This window comes from Aquila chrysaetos, chromosome 10 (assembly GCF_900496995.4).
Source record: "Aquila chrysaetos chrysaetos chromosome 10, bAquChr1.4, whole genome shotgun sequence".
Taxonomy (NCBI): Eukaryota; Metazoa; Chordata; class Aves; order Accipitriformes; family Accipitridae; genus Aquila; species Aquila chrysaetos.
The window spans coordinates 30983672-30998128 of NC_044013.1; the positions used below are offsets into that span (position 1 = coordinate 30983672).

Consider the following 14457-nt stretch of genomic DNA (forward strand, 5'->3'; position numbering starts at 1 on the left):
CCGGCCCCGGCCCCGGCGGCTACAGCGCCGCCATCGCCCGGCCCCACCGCCCCCGCGCCCCCGGGACGGCCGCTCGCTCCTGTGGCTGCTGCTGCTGCTGCTGCGGCGGCGGCGGCGGCGGCGGCGGCGGCGCGCCGGGGCAGCTCCCCCCGCCCGCGACCCCGGCCCCGGCCCGCGCCGCCCCGCGCGCCATGCGGCGGCGGCCCCGCCGAGCGCCCCGCGCCGCCCCGCGCCCGCCGAGCCCCGGCAGCGCCGCGCCGCGGAGCGCCCGCCGGCCGGGACGGCCCCGTCCCGCCCCGCCCGCGGGGACACGCCCCTGGGGCGGGGCCGGACGGAGACACGCCTCTCTGGAGGGAGGGAGGGGTGGGGCGGCAGCGGGACCGGGAGCGGGACCCGGCAGCGGCGGGTAGACCTGCACCGGCAGCCGCAGCCGCACCCCGATCCGGGACCCGCACCGGGACTGCGACCGGGACCGCGGCCACCTCGGGGCGGCAGCGTCGGGGTCACCCGGCCCACGCCCCCGCGGGCGGCTCCCCTCCCCCCCAGGCGCGGGGCACCCACGGGCAAACACCCCAACAGAGCCCCCAAGGGGTTACCTCCCGCCCAGCCCCCACGGCTGTGGGGCACACGCACAGACACCCCCCATCGCAGCCCACACCTACCCCTGACCCCCCCGCCCTCAGCCCCGACAACCCCGCACACACCCGTATCCGCACCCGCACCCCTCCACACTCCCCCCCCCAGCCCCCGCCCTGCTGGCACACACCCAGCGGGCACACGCAAATGCACATGCACGCGCCCATGTGCACACGCGTGCACACGTACATGCACACACACGCAGACGCACACCCCCCAGCCAGGCACAGCACACCCTGTAGCCTTGCACACCCATGGGGCCAGCCGTGTGCAGTGGCAGACGTGTACACACACACCCCCCCAACACCTGGGCACAGGAACACACGTGGCCTCGCTGGTGCCCCAAACCCACCGGGGGTGCTGCCAGGGCCCGAACCCTCTCCCCAGGGGCACCTGCAGCATGGCGGCGTTCAGGGGACGAGTGGCTGTGCACATGCGGGTGATGGTGCACAGGGCACAGGCGGCCGCGGGGTGCACAAACCAGGGCTCGCTGACACACAATAACTGCTGGGCTGGCACTGCCGTGGCAGGTCGGATCAGCCCCTTGGGAATCCCCTTTCCCGCAGGCTGGCAGAGTGATGTGCCTCATCTTGGGGACAGAAAGTGCCACTTTGGTCCTGTTGCTGAGAACTGGGAAACTCACATCATTGCCGCGGTGCACCCATGGCCCGTATGGAGCAGAGAGTGTGCCTGCACCCATGGGGTTTGGGCGCTGTGGGGGTACAGTGGGGACCATGGGAGGTGGCTCAGCCCCAGCACCCACAGTATGGGCTGGGAGACCCGTGTCCCTGCCCAGCACCGTCTGTCCCAGGGCGTCACCCAGGGCGGGTGGCAGGGCAGGGTGCCCCGTGCCCATGGGCAGGGCATGGCAATGCCACCCAGCACTGGTGATGTGCAAGGCCAGGGCAGCTCCCGGGTGGTGACACAAGTCAGCGTGGCTGAGCTGGGGCTGCCAGACACCAAAATCCACTGTCCCACTCGCAGCGTGACAGATGACCTGTGCCGGGTGCAAGGGGAGGCAGAGGGTGCCTGGCTGGAGGAGACAAGAGTGCCCAGGGCAGCATTAAAAACATGCTGGGGGTGGCAGCAACCCTGGGGACAGGCTTTGCTGCCTATGCCACTGTCACAGGATGCCACCAGCTGCCCCCAATTCTGGGAGCTGCCGATCCAACATTTGGCCCTTGGGTGCTGGCGCAGCGTGCTCCATGCCATCCCCAGCACCCATTTGTGACAGGGGGTACCAGTGGCTTAGTGGTCCCATGGGCAATTGAGGCAGGGTCCCCGGGATGCCCTGCCAGGAGACCTGGCACCCAGTGTCTGTCCGTGCCGGCGGCAGGTGCAGGCACTGGCTGGCGCCTGGGGGTCCAGGCGCCGCACCATTCCCAGGCATTCACACAGCCCTGTGACTTCTTCAGTAACAACATAACAACCTGTCAACACAGCTTCTAATCGCCAGCCGCATACTGACACCCCAGCCATACATTATTTAAACATCCCTGATTCGGCGCTATAAGAAAATTCCATGGGAGACACTTATCGGTTATTCTAACGGTGCAGGAGATAAGCTGTCGCCCTGGAATTTCCCTCCAGCATGGGGTGACTGCTCACCCAGTTCCAGGGCCCTGGGAAAAGGGTTATTTGGGGTGCTGGAGGGGCCTTTGTCCCCTTGGCCACCAGCTCTGCGTGGGGGGGGGGGGGGGGGGGGGGGGCTGTCCCAGAGAACACCGTCCTATGTGCCCAGGTGACATGGAGCAGTGGCCAGCTTCAGCGGACTTCGCGCCCTGGGTTAAGGCCACGATCCTCCTCGTGTACTCTAAGAAATGGGTGTTTGGGAGTATTTTGTGCTGTGGTGCAGGTTTGGGGGCAAATTGTCACCCACGGATGAGCTGGCAGCCACAGCTCTGTCTGCTGCGGCTGGGATGGAGGTGGAACCCGTGGGGTGCGGGGACCTGCCCCTGGGATCCCTCATCCCATCCATCTCCCAGCCCCAGGGTGTGTGTCCTGCATGGGGTGAGGGACCCAAGGGTGGCACTGCCGCTGCTCCAGGGCACTCTAAAGCCCAGCTCCTGCCACCAAGGCTTCCCTTTAGGGCACCATTTGCTAAGGAAATCCTGGAAACATCACCTGGAAACACCCAACTGCCTCAGAACGCAGGTCTGGCTGCCCAGCGAGGGCTCTGGGCAGGCAGCAGGCATGGCAGGGCCCATGGGCAGGGGCTGGATAGGAGCCCAGGGTGCCAGCCCCACCATCCCAGCTCACCCCCATGGGTACCCTCATACTTACCAACCCTGCTGCCTGGGCTACGAAGGGTTAAAGAGGGGGACGGGGGGATGACACAACGACAAACGCACAAATAAATGCCTTTTAATTTAATTTTGCTTTAATATGTAAAACTGTTGCTCTTGGCAGGAGGCGCCGCAACCCAGCCAAGAACAACACATGGATTTTCAGAGTCAAGGGGCTCCTTTTAACATAGAGAGCAGCAGCCGCCCCTCATTTCTGCCCCGCACCCTGGGGTGCTCCTCCGCCCACCCCGACACCCTCCTTGGGTGCTCCATGGGATGCCCAAGCCCTACCCAAGCCTCAGGCACCTGCAGTGGGGACAGCAAAGGACCCAGGGAGCCCTTCCCAGAGCTTCATCCCACCTGCAGCAGTGGGCAGGGGGGGGTGCCACCAGCATCCCAACCCTTGGCCAAGTGTTGCCCTTTCATTGCACCATTGCCTGTGCCAGCAACCTGCCCACCCGTGCCCACACCCCTGGGGAATGCCAGGGCAGCTGGGGAGGGGACAGCACGATGCTTGCCACTGGGCTGGGGACATCACGGCCATGCACAGAAGCCGAGATCTCCAGCAGGTCTGGAAGCCTCGCAGTGAAAACAAGAACACCAGGTAGAGCAACACAGCAGATTTACAGCCTTGGAAGTGGCCCTGGCCTGGGAATCCAATATCAATAGCTGGAAGAAAGAGCTCACAGAGACTGCACAGAAATCCTGCCCGGGAGGCGTCCAGGCTGGCGGAGTGGGGCTGTATCGCAGGAGCCTGTGGTTCCTGGCAGCAGCTTTGCCCCATTTCCTTTCTTCCCGTCAACAGTGCTTGCAAACCTGTGCAAGAGCCTCAGCGAGGGGAGGGGGGAAGGAGAGCAGGAAGGGCCATGGGTGGAGAAAAAATCCCATGCTGCTGCCCCGGGGGAAGAGAGGCTGCAGCAATGCCCCTCTTGCCCAGCCATGGATGGGTTCTCCCTGGGTGGCAGGGTTTGGGGGATCGCCCGTGGCACCAGCCAGGGAGGGGGCAATGGAGCTGGGGGGGAGGGGGCAATGGAGCTGGGGGGAGGATGCTGGAGCAGAGGAGAGAACGATGGAGCAGGGGAGGGGGTGATCGAGCAGGAGAGGGGGCAATCGAGCAGGAGAGGGGGCGATGGTGGTGGGGAGGGAGCAGTCTAGTAGAGGAGGTGGTGATGGAGCTGGGGAGGGGGGCAATGGAGCCAGGGAGGGGGTGATGGAGCTGGGCAGGGGGTGATGGCTCCAGGAAGGAGGTGATGAAGCTGGGGAGGGGCTATGGAGCTGAGGAGAGGGCAATGGAGGTGGGGAGGGGGCAATAGGTCAGGGGATGGGGCAATGGAGGCAGGGAGGGGGTGATGGATTTGGGGATGGGGTGATGGAGCTGTGGAGGGAACTGTAGGTGCTGTCCTGTTGAGCCTTGGCCAGGGCAGGCAGGACTTGCTGCAGGGTGGTGAGGGGCCCCATGGCAGCTGTGCTGGCCTCACCCCTGCCCCTCCCAGCGGGGTCTGCCCTGCCGAGCCCATGGACCCTTGGTGGTCCCAGCTCCCCCCAGCTCCAGGTTCGCAGGCAGGGGCTGGAGCACAGAGGGAAAACCCAAATAACAAGGCCAGGCCACCAGCCGTGCCCAGGGGCAGACCTGGGCTCCGTGGCACCCTGTGCTCTCCCTGCCAGCTGGGAGGGAGGGCGATGGCACATCCCTACAGGGATCCGGGGGGATAATTTTCCCTTCCTGAAGAATTTCACAGGAATAGCTGGCGCAAAAGGCCAGTGGCTTCGATTTCAAAGGGATGCCGGTGCTGGGGCCGGATGGGCTGGCAAGCAGTTGGAGGGTCCATCCTGGCAGCACCCCATGCCAGGCACCCTGCGGGGCCACAGGCTGGCACCCACCCAGCTAGAGGGGCAGCTGCCCCCTGCCCTGGCCACCATCTCCCTGGGGACACCCTCCCGTGCACCAGCAGGAGTGATCCTCAAGCCCAAACCCTTCCTACCCCTGGGCAGGGTCCTGTGTGATGCAGATGCACACACGTGTGCACCAGACTGTGCACGCCACACAGGCAGGCAGCAGCAGGGTGGGAATATGGGGATTTTGGGGGACAGTCCCCAAACAAATGGGTGGAGGATCCTGACACTGGTGGGAAGAGATGGGTGAACATGCGGCACGGATCCTGCCCAGCCCCAGTCAGTGCCAACAGAAGGGAAAAGACATTTCTTCCCTGATTCTGGCATTAACTACAGCACTGAGAACGCCAGTGGGGGGGGGATAACCAGCCCCACTTGCCATATACCCAACTGCAGCTATTTTGGTGGCTTCACAGTGTGTGCCACTGGGCAGGCAACCCACTCCTGGAAGGGCGCCGTGGGTACGGCAGCACCAGTGGGAACAGGCAAGGCAGGGAGCACTGAGCACCCCAGCCTCACATCCTGGGGGGTTCCGCTGGCCCCCAGCCAGATGCTGACACCCTGTTACTTGCTGCTGAGACACCTGGACCCTGGCATGTGTCCCCTGAAGGACAGGGCTGTCCCCTCCTTCTCTCACCCTGCTGCCATCTGTGCTCCCGGTGTCCTGGCTGGACAGCACAGGCTGGCACACTCCCCAGCCATGCCAAAGGCTCCGCAGGGTCCCCAAGGGGCTGCGGACCCCCCACCCTGTCCTCCTATCGAGGTCAGGGCCTGACCTGATCCCCTCATCCTGGGGAAGGAAACCTCTTCCCAATCACCGCGGTGCCCCTCAGAGCAGTGGGATGACATCCCTGCCCACTTGGCTGTCCCTGGCACAACCTGCCCGCTCATGGGCAGCAGTGACCACGCCTCTGCACCACCGCTGAGGGGGCTGCAGAGACATTTCCTGCAGGAGCCAGGAGTTTTTTACCCCCTTTCCCCTGGGCGTGCGGTTTCTGTAACTTGAGGAGCCATGAGAGCTGCTGCCTGTGTCTGCCTTCTCTGCCTGCACAGGCAACTGTGTGGCTACGGGCAGTGGAAGGTGCTGCAGGCCTGGGGGATGAGGTGATGGGGCCGCAGTGTGGGCGATGATGTGCTCAACACCCCCGCCCCCCCTGCTAGCCCATCGTCACCCCCTGGGACCTCCACCCACCCAGTGAGGTCCCCCCGCCAGCCTCGGGCAGTGGCAGGCAGCTGGGTGACACCAGCATCCCTGGGCAACACTGTGCCCTGAGCTCCCTGGTCACCTCCTGGCCTTGGGTCCCCTGCGTGAGGGGACACTGTGGCCAGGGCTCAGGGACATAGAGTGACACAAATTCCCCAGGGATGTTCACTGCAACCTGGTCACCCCGTCACTCCACGGCTGGGGAGCTGTGGGCACCCTGCAGCCACTGCAAACCAGGGGTGGGCATGGAGGGACAGTCCTGTTGCCAGCCAGCCCACCTCCCTGGCCATGGCCACTGGGTCCCTGGGCTCCGACACCCCCATCATCGCAGTGCTGATGTGAAGCAGGCAGGAGACACAAAGCACAGGGCATGTGTGGCATGTGTGGCACCGCCCCAGGAACCCTGGGAGCCTGAGGGACCAGCACACGGATGGGGACCACGAGCAGCCATGGGCCTCTGGGGACAGGGCAGCAGGGTGCCCCAGGGCAGCCCTGGGTGGGAGCATGGTGGGGAGCTGGCTAGCAAGGGGACAAGAGGGGACACTGGACAGTCCCCCACCACCTCTCCTGCAGTATTTTAGCTGGTGAGCGCAGCTGGCAACACAGCTGGCAGCACAGCAGGCTGCTTACAGCCCTCTTGGGGGGCTGGGATGCACATCCCTGGCCGTGGGGACCCCCTCCCCATCAAAGGGGAAGCTAGACTGAGCCATGTCCTTCCCCCAGCTACCTTGCTCACCCCTACAGACCCCTCTGGAGGGAAGACAGGACCCAGGTGAACCTCGGCAGCAGGCATTCACTCTGAACCCTACTGATGGCAGCATCTGCAGCAGCTGCCTGATGAAGGCAGGTGAAGGGCTGGAGCTCGCTCTCAGCTGCCACAGCCCTGGGAAGAGCAGGTTGTACAGCCACCAGACTGGGCCATGGGGCGACTGTCTGCCCCCCAGCTGACCTTCAGTGCCCACCTCTGTTTCCTGGCAGCCCAAGAACGGGCAGAGGAGGCACCTTGTGCTGGGAGCAGGCTCTGTGGTGCTCCCAGACAACATCCCAAGCCAGCACAGGAACCTTTCATCCCCAGCCCCGCTTGCCCCCTGAAGTGAAGCTTCTTCCCCAGGACACCCCATCCCGCGGTGCCGCCAAGCTGCCCGCTGCTGGCAGGCGGGTGTCGGCACTGGGTCCTGGTGCAGGCACAGACACACACAGCCCTTTCTTTGCCCCTCGGCTCCGCACGCAGCTCAGCACTGGCAGGCAGGTCTGTGCCGCACAATGCGCCTCCTTGTTCGCCCCAGCCCAGGGCCGGCTTGCGGGGAATGGCAGGGAATTGCCTCCGTTTCCTGCTGGAGTTTTATTACATTCACCGTATAAATAAATAAATATGATCCAGAGGAGAAGGGGAGAACCACGGGGCAGCCTGGAGCCAGGCAGGACGTGGGCTGGGGCTGAGCGCCCTGGCACCTGGGCTGGGAGCACCCTGGGACAGGGGAGGGGGGTTGCAGGATGCCCCACAGCAGCTGTGCCCCCCGGGATGTCCATGCTCCCCGGGTCTGCGCCAAGTCCCTTGTGTGTCTCCAAGGAGCAGCCAAAATCCCAGCAAATGCAATCCAGGAGGCAGCTCCGCAGTCCTGGGACCACTGCAAGCGCCCAGTAAGGAGCTCGCTGTGCCGGGAATGGACCCTGGCCACCAGCTACTTGGCTGGAAGAGAAACCTTCTACCAGGCAATTTGGGAAGCATGGGAGTGCCCTCGAGCCGTGCCACCCCCAAGGCCAGCGCTGCACATGCTCATGGCCTGGCAGAAAGCCCCTGTATCCCCAGCCCGCTCTTGTGCACGGCTCATGTGTTGCTCTGCCACCTCTGAATGGTGCTATGGGCTAGGAACATCTGCACTGGTTCAAGCTGGTGTGGGGTCGCAGGCTGGACCTCAGTAGGGACATGGACAAAGCACCCCCTGGGAAGCAGGAGCACCCCTGCAGAGCCAAGCCCAAGCCCATGCCATGCTGCCCCAGGAGCAGGGACAGCTGCAAGGTGTGGAACTTGCTGGAAATGGTTTTAATGTACTATTGAATGGGCCAAGCTGCCCATTTGGTTGCTGAGTCAAACCAAAGGTCTCCAGTGCAACCTCAAGGCACTGTCACCCTGCAACCTCCCTTGGGTGCCCCATAGCCATGGGTGGCCTTTCGCCGGCCCCCACTTGCTGGCAAAGCTGTCGGTGCTGTGGTCAAAGTCCTCCTTGTGCTCGCTGCAAGCTTCAGCATAGCCATGGTACCTGGATGCAGATGCCTTCTTCTAAGCTGCACGGACTCACCACGGTGGTCCAGGGAGAATTTCAGCACTTCCAGTGCTTTTGGGTTGGGTTGGTTTCAACTCCTCAAGCAAGGTTCGGACCAAGAGTAGTGAGCAGCCCAGACTGAAGCTCTCCTGTCTTTGCAGCCTCTGGTCGAGTATTTGCATATACCTGAGATCTCGCTGTCCTCTTCCCTGTTACTGGACAGAGTTCATCAGTGCTGGGTAACACCATGTTGCATTTCTTCTTCTCCTCCTCCCAGGCCCCAAATCAGTCCATGTTCAGGTCACAGCCCTCTTTCTGATGGTTCCTACCCAGGGTTGGGTCACTCTTGCTCGTGACAAACTGTGTGGTACCAGCATCTTCCTCCCTGACCTGGTTCCTCCTTGAGTACCTCCCTCATCTCCTCTCCATATGGAGCATGCTATGAGACCATCATGTCTAACCTGGCCAGAGGAGCAGCTTCAGGGGGAAGTTCTTCAGCCGTGTCTCTAATCTGCTTACCAGGGTGCTGCCGTTGTGCAACAATTTCCATTGCAACCTCCACTTGGCCCTCTCTAGAGAAGAGTTACCGCAGACAAGCTGCTACAATAAAGACCCAAACTACCCCAGTGCCTTATTTCTACAAGGGACAGATGCTGATGTCCCGGCAGTCAGCTCAAGGAATGCTGAATTTTGATGACTTTGGGGCAACAGATTTTCTGCTCTGCTTGAGGTAAACCAGGAGCCCTTCTGCCCCACTGCCTCCCACTGCCTGTGGGCTTTGGACTTCATGTCCAAACAGGTGTTTCCTGATCAGTTGCTCTGCTCCTCATCACGCCCAGCTGGTCAGAGGGGCTCTTACATCCCTGAGTGACCCGCAAACGCCCCTCACCTGCCTGGTGCCCATCCGCAGCCTCACACCCCACCTGCAAACACTCCACTGGGAAGTCTGGACCTGATCCCAGTGGGGATCCCTGGGGGAGATGAGGTTCGGGCATGGGGAATCCAAAACAGCGAAGAATTAAACCCAGGATGACCCAAGTGTGTTCCAGACAAGCCAGGTGATCTTCTCGCCATCTGCTGCAGCCGTGCTTGGACCAGCCAAGGACCATCCCAACCCCCATAACTGCCTGGGCACCCTGTCCCTCCAGGGCAGCACTGGTGGGTGTAGGCAGGCAGGCAGGGAGCCCAGGGGTCTGCATCCCACTGGGGAAGGAATTTGCTACTGGAGTGGCACCAGCATGACCTACTTCTAGCTTAAAAACATCCTAATATGCAAACATTTATGAAAATACTCAAGAACGCAAAGTTTAACCAAAAAAAAGCAGCGCCATAGTGGGTAAGCCAGCTGCCTCCTTTTCTTTTCCAAAAAATATTTTCACAAGATGGGGCAGTGCCACTTTAGGTCCATCATCATCATCACGGCATCAAGAGCTCAAGACAGCAACTTCGAATGGAAACCCTCAGGTATGTCAAACAAAAATACTATTTACCATTCACTTACTAATCCTGTTCTCCTCTGGGGGAAAAAAACACAAAGCTCCCATATTTATTTAGCAGAACTCAGCACTTTTGGTTTTTGCTGATGGTGCCTAAATATAGTTCGTGAGAAACAAATAATCTTTCAGGGATTTCTGCTCCCTCCATCTCTCCAACCACCCTTTAAAAGTCAGGTGACCTGGTGAAGGCTCTTGTCCCAGCTGGCAACCCCTGCCATTTGGCCATGAGTCCTGAGCCAAGAAAAGGTGCTTTTTTGATGTGTCACCAAGACTGTGAGGTGGGTCACCCACCCCGCCGGGCTCCTCCAACAGTGGCAGGGGTGGGCTGTGCGATGGCTCGGCTCTCTCCCCGTCCCCAGCCCCAGGTGGTCCCTCTCCTGTCCCTGCAAATGGCACCAACCCTTCGGCCACATGCCGGGTCGCTGGAGGAGATGGGGAAGGGTGAAGGCTCACTCACTGTTATTGGGGAGATCAACATCTGGACATGACATCACGTCCCAGAGCAGTGCCAGACCGCAGGTCCCAGCTCCCTGGGTGCTGGTGGGTCTCCCCATGCTGGTGTGAAATGCTCGCTTCTGCCAGACACAGTAAAGGCAGAAGAGCTGCTGCCCAGCCGGGACCACAGGTCCGCAGAAGGGAAGAGATGGAGACGGCTGCAGGGACAGGACAGGAGAGAAAGGGAAAGAACGAAAGGGTTAAAGACAGGGCAATCCCTCGTGCTGCTGAAAGATCATGGCAAGAGGAGTCCATCTAAGTATTTCCAGAGGATAAAAACTGACCTGAGTCTTTTCCCCTGATGTTCAACCTGTGTGTTCCTGCCCTCTGCCTCATCCCAGGACAGCCCTGAGTTATCTTTTTCCCCCCTCTCCATCCCTAAGCCTTTTGTCCTGTCCAATGGGCAAAGAACCAAGGACAGGGAGCTGGTGATGGCAGGCAGAGCCAGCAGGCCCCATCAGCCCTTGATACTTCCAAAAACCAGGACTAGAAAACAAACATGCCTCCAGGAACGCAGCAGGGACTGGCCTGAGGAAACGCCACATCCCATTGCACCACCATGGCTGCCTGCAAGTGGTGCCAGCAGCACCGAGTGCAGAAGCCAGGTACTCTCTCAGATGTGCTCAAGCCACTCTGCACCCAGATCATGGCTCCTAGTGAAGGCAGGTCTGCTGCAAACCCCCCAGGAGCAGCAATGAGGTGCCCAAGCAGGATTTTGGATGTCTGCATGTCAAGACGGATGGCCTCAGGTGGCAAAAGGGCTGCTGCCCTGGCTTGTCCTCGCTGAGGTGCATGGCAAGGAGCTGTGGCACAGCAGCAAACCTGAGCCCAGCCCTGTGCTGCCTGGCCTGGCAGGTCCTCCGGCACCCTCTGAGCATCCCCAGCCCATGTGAGCCCGGGGATCACTCTGCCTGTGATGCTGCCCTGCCTCCCACCAGATCCCCATCCCTGATCCACCCAGGCAGGGAACATTCCCCAAAACCATGGTTTTGGTGTGGACCATGTCCGCAGCCCCCCACCACCGTCCGGCAGAGCACGGACTCTGCCCTGGCAGGCACATGACATCCCAAACACCCTGGCAAAGGAAACCCTTCCCCGCCAGCCCTGCTAGCCTCCCCTCCCTCCCTCTTTCCCCTCCTGGCTGCTGCATTTTCCACCCTTACTGCAAACTCTCCAGCACAGGAAAGTGTGAGGCCATGGAAAACCAAGCTGGTCCCCAGCAGCTGGGCCACCTTCCTTCTCCTCAGCCCCTCCATCTCGCAGACCACAGGTTGCCCAGCTCCTGGCATCTCCAGCGCCCCAGTCAGGCTGCCTGCTCCCCCCGTGCTGCAGCTCACCACTCCCCCAGCAGGACCCTGGGCCCCCCGAGCTGCAGAGAGCCAGTTTTGGGGTTCACTGAGTGTTTTGTGGAGCAGAGCTCCAAGGGCAAGAGCACTCAGGAACGAAGGCTCGGCACTGTTGGCGAAGGCCCTGTGCTTTCCCCATCCACCCTTCCCCATGTTGCTCTAAGCCCGTGTCCTACATAGATACATGGGCTCCTGCCTTCATCACCTCCATAGTCAGGACCGGCCCTGCCAGCATGCAGCATCCCTGGTGCACACAAGGCCAGGGAAGCAGCAGCACCTCTCCCCTTCGGCCTCGCTGTGGGGAGCAGAGCTGGGAATCGCCCTTTCCCCACCACACTGGGCAGCACACCCAGCACTTACTCCCCAGCTGGGTCAGGATCCCACCCTCAGCTTTCAGTCCTATTTCAAAGCAAATGTGGAATCTCTTTTTGCCCACATCCCTCCGTAACCTTCTCTACTGCCTTCTCCAGATGCCCCCCCCAGTCTGCCAGGCATGGTTCCCGTCTGGCTTTATGCAAGAGGATGCTCCTTACTGGGGGAGAAACAGGGGAGACACTGGGGTACACTGGACACGAGGTGCATGTGGGAAGCAGGGGGACAGACCAGCAAGACTCTGGAAAACAGCTCAAGTCTGATTTACCTTTTCCCAAAAGCTGGAAAAAAGAAGTCCAAGAACATCAGGGAGCTCCCACTTCCCTGCTGGTGCCGGGGAGAGTGAGGGCAGCCCCACTCTGTGGTAGGGGAACAGACTCCCAGCCATTCGGGGTGCCGGGCTGGGCGGCTGCCCCACAGACAGTGGCACAGGTCGACGACCAGGGTATGAGCTCCTCATGGCCCAAAGTGCTCTCTCCCACCGTTGTGGCCCCCCAGTAAGGGACTGGTCCTCAGCATCTCATTGACTCAGAGCACCCTGTATGGCTTAAACTCCCACACGGCAGAGCTGTAACGGGAACTTGGGTGGGAGGAGAGGTGCCAAGGGTCCAGTACAGCATCAGCCGGGTCCGGCTCCAGCAGCACTTCCGTGGCCTCTCTCCACAGCCTGACCTGAGCAAGCCATGGAGCAGGGACCTGCTCGCATCTACAGCAGGGATGGCCACCATGCTGGAGACAGACAAGCCAGGCTGGTTGAGGGGTTGGGAATGCTCAGTCTTGCACAAGCTGGACTCCTCCCAAGAGCATCTTTAACTGAGAGCTGCATCATCCATAGGGACCTCCCCTGACTGTGGTCCCTACTCTGGATAGGGATGCTTGTGTCAGCTGTCAGACAGTGCTCGGCCCCAGGAGCCACAGCAAACAGACGTACATTTGCCAAAACAAATGCTAATTGTTCCCAATTAGGGCCAGGTCTTGAATACTCATCAGCACATGGCACCAGCTCTAATGCCTTTTGCAGGATGGTGAGGAATGGTGGCAGTGGAGCAGGGAGAAGGCGTCCCACTGCCGGCACCTGCCCTGCCAAGGAGGGGATTTGTATTTACGCTGCTTTCAGGGAAAAGGAAAATGTGCTCTGGGCTCTTCTGGGCTTTCACAGCAGCTCCTCAAGGGATGGAGCAGGGATCTGGGGGTCCTGAGGGATCCCAGTACACCTCAGCAGCAATGCAAGTACCAGCCCAGGGGTCCCTTCTGCCCCAGCCCATCATCCCCCCCCTGCTGTGACAGCTGCCTTTGGGCCACCCTAAAAGCCAGCAGCTCCTCGAGCCAGGGCTGCAGGAACAGCACAAGCCCAAGGGCAGCACCAGCCTGACCCAGCCACAGGATCTCCCCAGATGGGCCGAGGACATCCAAGCAAGGGCACCGGGGGCTGCACAGCTGCTTGCTGCCGCCCCACGCCCCTGCATGGCTCAGGGGCTGCGGCCATGCTAAAACACCCGAATGTGTCCAACAAACCAAAATAAAGAGCTTGCCTGGGCTGTGGCTGCCCTTTGAGGAGCTCAGGCAAGAGGGAAGCAGAGCCATTTCCCCAGGATCACGAAGGCTGAGCCAGGCTGCTCTGCATGTGATACCATTCCCAGGAGCAGCTCTCTCCTGCAGCTCACAGAGTTTTTCCCAAAGCTGGAGACAAAACCTTATGGATTTTGCAAAGCCCAGAGGACCAGCAGCACAGTGAGATGATGACATGGAGGTCCAGCTGCACCCAATGCCCCAAAACCCACCCAACAAACAAGCTCCCAAAACCTTGCAGATTCTGGAAACACCTTCACCACTGAGAGCTGAGAAGCCAGCACAGCATACACGGGGTTCTCTGGACAGGTTTGAGTCTGGAAACACTAGCCCAGCGCCAGGAGCCCCTGGGGAGCCTCTACGCTGCTGGGGGTGGGGGGTGGGCAGGCAGGAAACCCCTTAGTGACCATACTGCAAAGGAGGGGGAAGGCGAGCATACCCTCAACTGCCCCGTAAGCAATGGACACCTCCTCCGTCACCTGCAGCTGCTTGCACTGGGCACTGCTGGGCTGCCGCAGCCTGCGCCGCCAGCACGCTGGGGAAGAAAGGAATTTCTGTGTAAATCCCATTTACTGTTGGGTTTCTCACTTCCCTCCAGCAGACAATCCTGGCCCTCAGTGCAGCGCTGCATGAAGGGGCTGTTTAATATATTTTTGGAAAAAGGGCGGGGGGAAAAAAAACCCTCTCTGAAAAGAGCCTCTTTCAGCTAATAATGAAGTGAATATTATATTAAGAGTGAAAACATATTCAGGGTAACTTACAGAGGGAGACAGAAAACCTTTTCATAACACCCTGGCCACAAACACAACTGCCAATTAAACGGGCTACATTCACCGGCCTGTGCCAACACAAACGAGGGGGCAGGGGAATGCAGCACGCTGGACCCGGCGCGTTCAG

General features: G+C 60.9%; 1 protein-coding gene across 1 annotated transcript in view; it reads right to left on the reverse strand.

The window, feature by feature from the left end:
* Positions 1–2994: 2994 nt before the first annotated feature.
* Positions 2995–14457, reverse strand: part of FKBP6 (FKBP prolyl isomerase family member 6 (inactive)) — a 35543-nt gene continuing 24080 nt past the window's right edge. Inside the window, exon 8 of the mRNA XM_030028589.1 lies at positions 2995–10431. The gene's annotated coding sequence lies outside the window, so the exon portion shown is untranslated. The remainder of the gene's footprint in view (positions 10432–14457) is intronic.